Source organism: Macrobrachium nipponense, chromosome 18, assembly GCF_015104395.2.
Source record: "Macrobrachium nipponense isolate FS-2020 chromosome 18, ASM1510439v2, whole genome shotgun sequence".
NCBI classification, from domain to species: Eukaryota; Metazoa; Arthropoda; class Malacostraca; order Decapoda; family Palaemonidae; genus Macrobrachium; species Macrobrachium nipponense.
In genome coordinates, this window is record NC_087211.1 from 7,071,311 (window position 1) to 7,078,139 (window position 6,829).

Consider the following 6,829-nt stretch of genomic DNA (forward strand, 5'->3'; position numbering starts at 1 on the left):
TTTTTCAATAGAGTAAACATTACATTTAGTAATAAACCACAATATTTAATTTACTATTGTCATAATTACTTAATGTTTTGTTTTTATCAGTCAGCTGACTGCCCTTTTAATTTTTCTCTTTACTCTGGGTGTAGCCTAACCTTAGGAATTATTTTTTTCTTTTCTTTTGTGAGGACATATAAATTGAAAATTTAGTCAAAAAAGGGAGATAGGAATTGACCCGTCCTGTGTTCATGTAGAATACAGTATGTATATGGGGGGAGGGGGCATGGGAGTTGAAAGATTCATCAACTTGCTCAACAAATCCTTACAAAAGAAAGAGCAAAAGATGGTACCAATCCATTTGGCACATAATAGTTAATGCTGCATTTGCAGACTGAAAATCCCACTTCTCCACCAATATGCTGGATCGCAAAAAATCATGGAAAAATTATTGACGCTGGGTTAGGCTATAAAGGGAGCAAAACTCAATGTAGGTTAACTGAAAGGCATTTTCCAGCACAGTATGTTGACAAAAGTCACAAGCCCCAATGTATTGTATGCTCTTTCTTGCCAATTTAATTGCTTTAAGAAAGATAATGGTGAATGTAAGAGAAAGCAATCCTATTTTTGTTATTAATGTTTTGAAAAGCCACCTCTTTGTATGGCTTGAGACATCATACTATCATATGATGATGCTATGGTGAATATGGAATCAGAGGTGGAACATGTTTGGAATAACATATCAGTAAAACAAAAATAAATATTGTGGTGGCAGTAGTATGGAAAATGGGTTTGTGGGATTGAATTTTGTTTTTTATTATGTTTATTTATGTCTCTCAGTATGTATAATTGTTTTATTAATCTTTCTTTTTCTTTCTTTTTTACTTGGTTTGCTTGAGTGTGGTAGGGTAGAGTGAGGAGCTCCACTTCACTTAAACTGTGGAGGAAAAAATCAAAGAAGCACAAACGTAAGAACAGATTTTCCTTTGGAGGATAAAGGATTGGAACTTTGTGAAAGGGACAGTGAAACAGCAGAGAAAGATTTACTACAAAGAAAACGACAATTAGAAGAGCTGTTGTAAATAGAGGAAGGGATAAGGGAGAGAAGTGATAAGAAACATAGGGAGAGAATGCAAGCAAAGCTGCCAGATTGCAGAAACAAAAAAATGTGATCAGGCTGCCCTTCTCCCCTCTTCCTCCATATGCACCGCTGAATCCTAATAGGTGCTAATCTTCACATGCAGCAAAGAAAGTTCTACAGAAGTTGAAAAGGAACAAAACTAGATGTTGATCTAGTAGGAAGAAGGACATCTACGAAATGATAATCTGAGGAAGTCTCAAAGACCACAGTTGGGGAAAAAACTGTAGTACATATTGGCATTGATGAATTAGGTTAAGGTTCTTTTTAGAAGTCGTTGTAAATTAAAGTTGAGGAGTTAAATTAGTGTCCTTTTTGGTAGCCGTTGCATATTAAGGTTGATGAATTATGTTAAGGTACATTTTGGTGTTCGTGGTAGATTTAGGTTGAGTATTTCAGGAAGATTCTTTTTTATGGTTGTTGCAGTATTAAGAGTGATAATTTAGGTTGTTACAGTTCTGTAGGTTAAGTTAATAAAGTAAGTTAAGGAAAGTCAGATTTTTATTTAGTAACCTCCACATTTGTTCCCATCATCCTCCACCAAATGGGTGAAAGAAGAAATCCCTACAATACGATGTGAAAGGGAAAAAGTATAAGATAGAGACAAGGTAGTACAGCAAAGGCAATGGTTCAAGAGTCTTCTGGGAAGAGAAAAAATAAAAACCGAAGAATGCTTACAAAATATGTTGGGGGAGCAATACGGAATGCAACATCTGTAGAGGTTCAGAGAATCCTGCGAATTAATAAAGCAGCAAGAGATAAGTCATTAAGGAATCAACCAGAAAGCATGGAAACAAATGCCTATTGAAAACTGGAAAACACTTCATACATTTAGAACAAGTTTGAAAGGCTATTAACCACCAGGATAGAATATCTAATGGAACAGATGTAGTAATGGAATAACATCAGTATATACATACACAGTACAAATGGTAACCATTTCAGTCACAAGAAGGAAAGAGTGCAAGGTGATATGTAGTATTATGCACATGCAAATTATTCCAAGTTTCCATTTATGGGAGAAACACAGTACTGGTGATCTTACAACTGACTTGGAGTACATCCCAGCAGGAGGTCATATCTGAGTCCTGGTATCCTTTCAGCCCCACATGCACTTTTCTCTATCTCTACTCTTCACGAGTTCCCTTTAGCTTCTTCTCAGCCATTTCATTTCTATAACTGTTACCTCAGACCATTGCAATTTTTAATAAAGCTAAATCTGTTAAGGGAAAGTGCACAAGTCTAGATGAGACATTCCATGGTCTTGTTCGTGTACTTTTTTAAAATAAGACGATCAGATTTTCTGCAATTAAGCTTCCAATCTTTTGGAGAAATGTTTCTTTGTTTCTCTTCTCTATTATTTCCACATTATGACTTGAAGGCCACTTATGATGGCGCATCATGTAACCTGTCATGAAGAAAATGACAATTATCAATTCAATCAATGTTGTAATTTGGACACTTTCCATGAGAAGTTGAAAAAAGACTTTATTATATGACCCCTTGTTGGGGCCTCTTTTTACAAAACTATGATAAATTTTACCAAGTTATACATGTTTTTTCTAATACCCAAACTACAGCTCTACCTCAAGCTTTGAATGAAAAAAATATTTTTTTAAACAGTCAACAATTTTAACAAATAAGTAGTTCCATTTTTCCATTTCTACTTCACATAAGAAATGAATCGGCACATAATTTTGTCTGCAACCTTAACACAACTCCATGAGGTTTCTTAGGTATAAAAATGTTTTCATCAAAAAGCACTGTCATCACCTTGTAGGAGTCCTCATGTCATGTTCTGAAGAGGCACAGTAACTTAACTGGGTCACATAACTGCATCCTATTAACCAATGACTTTCACATGAAAATTCATCCACATGCTAAAATACAGCAGTCATTAAACCTAAGGATAGGAATTCATCCTCCAGTCTTGCTGCTGGAGGCTTTGGCTAATTGCACCTTCCAAAGATGGCAACAAACACCTGACACAGGAAATTTACCTTTGGGCAGCATTAGCCATCAAACCCCATTTGTCATAAAATTAAAAATGGTTACTCACTAGGTTCACTTTACTTTTGATTGAGACAAATATCAAAGGTGCTGAAAGGTGCTGATAATTCTATTGTAATTTTTGTATATGTCAATAGAATAGAATACAAAACTTAGGCCAAAGGACAAGAGCTGGGAATGATATGGTCATTCAGTGATGAAATGGAAATTGACAGTAAAATTGTTGTAAAGATGTAACAGGATAAAAACCTCAAAGCAGTTGCACTGAGAATCAATTGTTATGAGAAGTGGAAAGTAAAATGGAAGAAACAGTTTATGACTGGAGGTAAAGTAAAAGGAATGAAATGTGTTGTAGCTAAGTGTCAAAGGGACACTGAAAAGAACCTAAGTGATGCCTACAGTACATCACATGAAGTTCACTGCAGGTAATACCCCCAAGGGCCTTTCTGAACGCTAAGGACATAAGACATAAGATTAAACTCGTCTCATCATTCTTCCAAATTTGTATGTTAATTTTATTATTATCATTAATTCCTTTCCTAGTACTCAAATTTCCTTCCATCTTTACCAGAAATTTACAATATCTAGACTACAAATACTAAGTTGAAAATAACCTTACCAGATGACTTCCAAAAGGTAAATGGCATCATATGCCCCGTCCCCTTCTTTGCAAGACCTTAAATTCATCTTTCTATGTGGTTGGCCACTCAAGAGTATCGCCCATCTCTAAGGAATTTTATCTTGAGCACTAACATGTTCTACCTCATTCTCTGCTTCTTCCACCCTCCATGGCCATAATACTGAGATGTCCTGATAAAAAGAAACAAAGTACCCATTTTAGAAACATCAGAAATTGAATCCAGTATAACTGTTTTACAGATGCCCATACCAGACCTGGGCAACAATGAATCTAGACACTAATATGCCAGGAAATACAGGTACAAGTTTTTATACCATGTTCAAATTTCTGTATAAATAAATATAAAGGAAACGTTTGTACACCAAAAAAAATCTTTCATTATATGAAAGCATGTCATTACAAAATTCTGTCAGTTGCTTTTATCAAATAAATATCAGAAATAATGCAAAAAAAATATGTAAAGCAAAATAACAAATATAAGCAATTGCCTTCTGATATTAAAATACACATATTGAAGAATAATTTATAAGAAAATTAGAGACTTGGTCTCCACCCAGTATCAGTTAACTAAATATTATAACTGGCCAATGTCCATCTGTCACAAACAGCGTAAAGGCAAGTCCACACTGCAATAAAACATTGTATGCAATAAGTTTCTGACAAGTGCTATACTGGAATGTGGGTAACACACCCTTTCCTAACCAGTTACACATGATACAACAGTGGTACCATATCACCACAAAGGCAGACATTAAAATTTCAGTACGATAAAAGTACCTTAACTTTTAACTATGCAATTTCTATGATGAAATGTTAATTGACTACATATGAACTGCTGGGGATATCTCTAAACACAGACATTCAGGCAAAGAATGTAAGTACCTTTAAATCTCAAAAAACAGACAATTGTGTTCATCAGTTTTTCCACCACACAAAGCTGAAAATGTCTCCTCTTTCGCACCACTGACTTAACCAAGTAAATGGGCAAATAGTTTTTATACTACTAGCCTAACCTTACCAGTAAGGTCTGAGGTAAATATAAACATATGGCATACACACCTCATGGCTTTGAGCATAGTAAACAACCCAGCAGTAGTTTTAAACGCAGGAATGTCATCTCTGAGCCGGTACAGTTAGCATACATAAAAATTGCTGTAAAATCCAACACATGATTTTCTAATTTTTTTTCTTTTTTTTTTCTTTGGGGAGGGGGGGGGGGGGGTAAAACCGAAGAGTACTAGGTACCACACCCCTCTGGTTCTGTAAGTAACTACCAGTGTATGTAGAAAATGAGCGCAGTGTTAAATGCCAGCCCTTGAGGATGAATGTAAAAACTTACGCAAAAGATGGCATAGAAAAGCAGAGGGCATACAAAAGTAGGCAGTAAATATGCCAGTAAGTGACTGTCAAGAAGCTAGTCGTGGTACCTGGTGGCAAGTCTGAAGTTTTACATTTTTTGTTTGTGTGGGCTTAGTTAACAGTGCATGCAAACAAAAATTTAACAGAAATTTGGTTTACTCGAGTTTTAATATTTCAGATCATTCAGAGGTTCTAAGCTGATTATTCCCCCATCTAAACTCTGCAATGTCAATGTTTCCTTCAACCTTAGGCTACTCACTGCTTCCCTGCATAGGCTATTGGGCTGGGCTATCCTGACTATTCACGATTTGTCTGTTGACAATTTTGACAAAATTAATAAGGCAATAAAATAACAACATAATGAAACTAATCGCCTTTACAAAAGTGCAGGGTGTGACTTCCAAACCTGGGTGGTGGGGGGGGGGGGGGGATGTTCGTTCTTAGGGTATGACAGGCCTAGGATATAATACCTATTGCCTAGGATGGGTTAAGGTTAAGATTGAAACATCTTGAAATTTTGGGCAGGGTGATGCCCACTATACCCACCTCCCAGGGGCAATGTGTCCTTCGGGTGCAAGACCTTGGGTAGGTCAACTTAGGGTATGCCGTGCCCAATAGATAATCACCAATATACACAATGTTAGCTTTGAAATAACGCAAATTTCCTATCAGGAAAGGCGAATGTCTCCTATACCCATACCCTAGGGTTTAAAATGGTCTTTCCCGGATCCTCGACACCTGCAAGGCAGCTCCCAGGTAGGAAGGACTCCCCAGAGGATCCTTCTCCACAAATCTTTCGTTTCTCAACGACTCCTGCCTCTAATTACCGTAATTAACCCTTATCAATACTCACTTGGAATCAAGTTACGGTCCGGTTACGGTCTCTCGTCTTCTCGGACAACCAGAACGAAGACAAATGAGACAGTAATAGCTAAATATTGTACAGCTGCCAGGAGGATCAACAAGTTGCCGCTAGAGAAGTTTCATTTAACATCGTGTGCTTTTACACGTTTGAGTACCGTACACTTTAAACACTAGGGCGTCCTAATGTTTTATAAAATGACTGCTGGCAACTTCCCATGTTACTCGACAATCGGTTCTCTAAGTCGAGAATAAACGCCATTAAAACTAGTCATCATTCAATGTAATAAAAGCGTACATATATGAACAAATAAACATCTGGGATAACTAAAGGAATGTATATCGTCTCCCACCATAACCAAGACCACTGAGAGAGAGAGAGAGAGAGAGAGAGAGAGAGAGAGAGAGAGAGAATATATTTAAAGCAACTTTTGATGATGATCTGCTCCACTAACACCTAAAGTATTATCCACAAGAAATACTGTAAGCGAGACCAAAACTACGGAGGGAGGAAATTGAAAAACGAGAACTGCCGAGATCTCTCAGTCTAAACGATCCTCTACTGAAGGGACCTAAGATCGACAGGTCTCGTTTTTCATTCTCCTTGGTGGCATTACCTTTATTTATACACATAGCATCACCTTTTATATATTTCTTGATCAAGTTATTCATGTATAATTTAATTATTATATATACGTAAATGTAGTTACTGACCACTAGACAGTTTCATTATGAATTGAGACAATTTTAGTGCTTGAGCTCTTTCAGAGTTCAGCACCACAAAAATGATATTGATGACCTGAAAAGCGTGAGTGCGTGATGTCTTGGTATCGTTACGA

General features: G+C 36.7%; 1 long non-coding RNA gene across 1 annotated transcript; it reads right to left on the minus strand.

The window, feature by feature from the left end:
- Positions 1-765: 765 nt before the first annotated feature.
- LOC135196714 (uncharacterized) lies at positions 766-6,150 on the minus strand. Its single transcript, XR_010310428.1, has 3 exons — positions 5,983-6,150; positions 3,750-3,940; positions 766-2,528 (listed from the first exon to the last, which is right to left on the minus strand). It is a non-coding gene; the product is annotated as an uncharacterized LOC135196714 (long non-coding RNA).
- Positions 6,151-6,829: the final 679 nt, after the last annotated feature.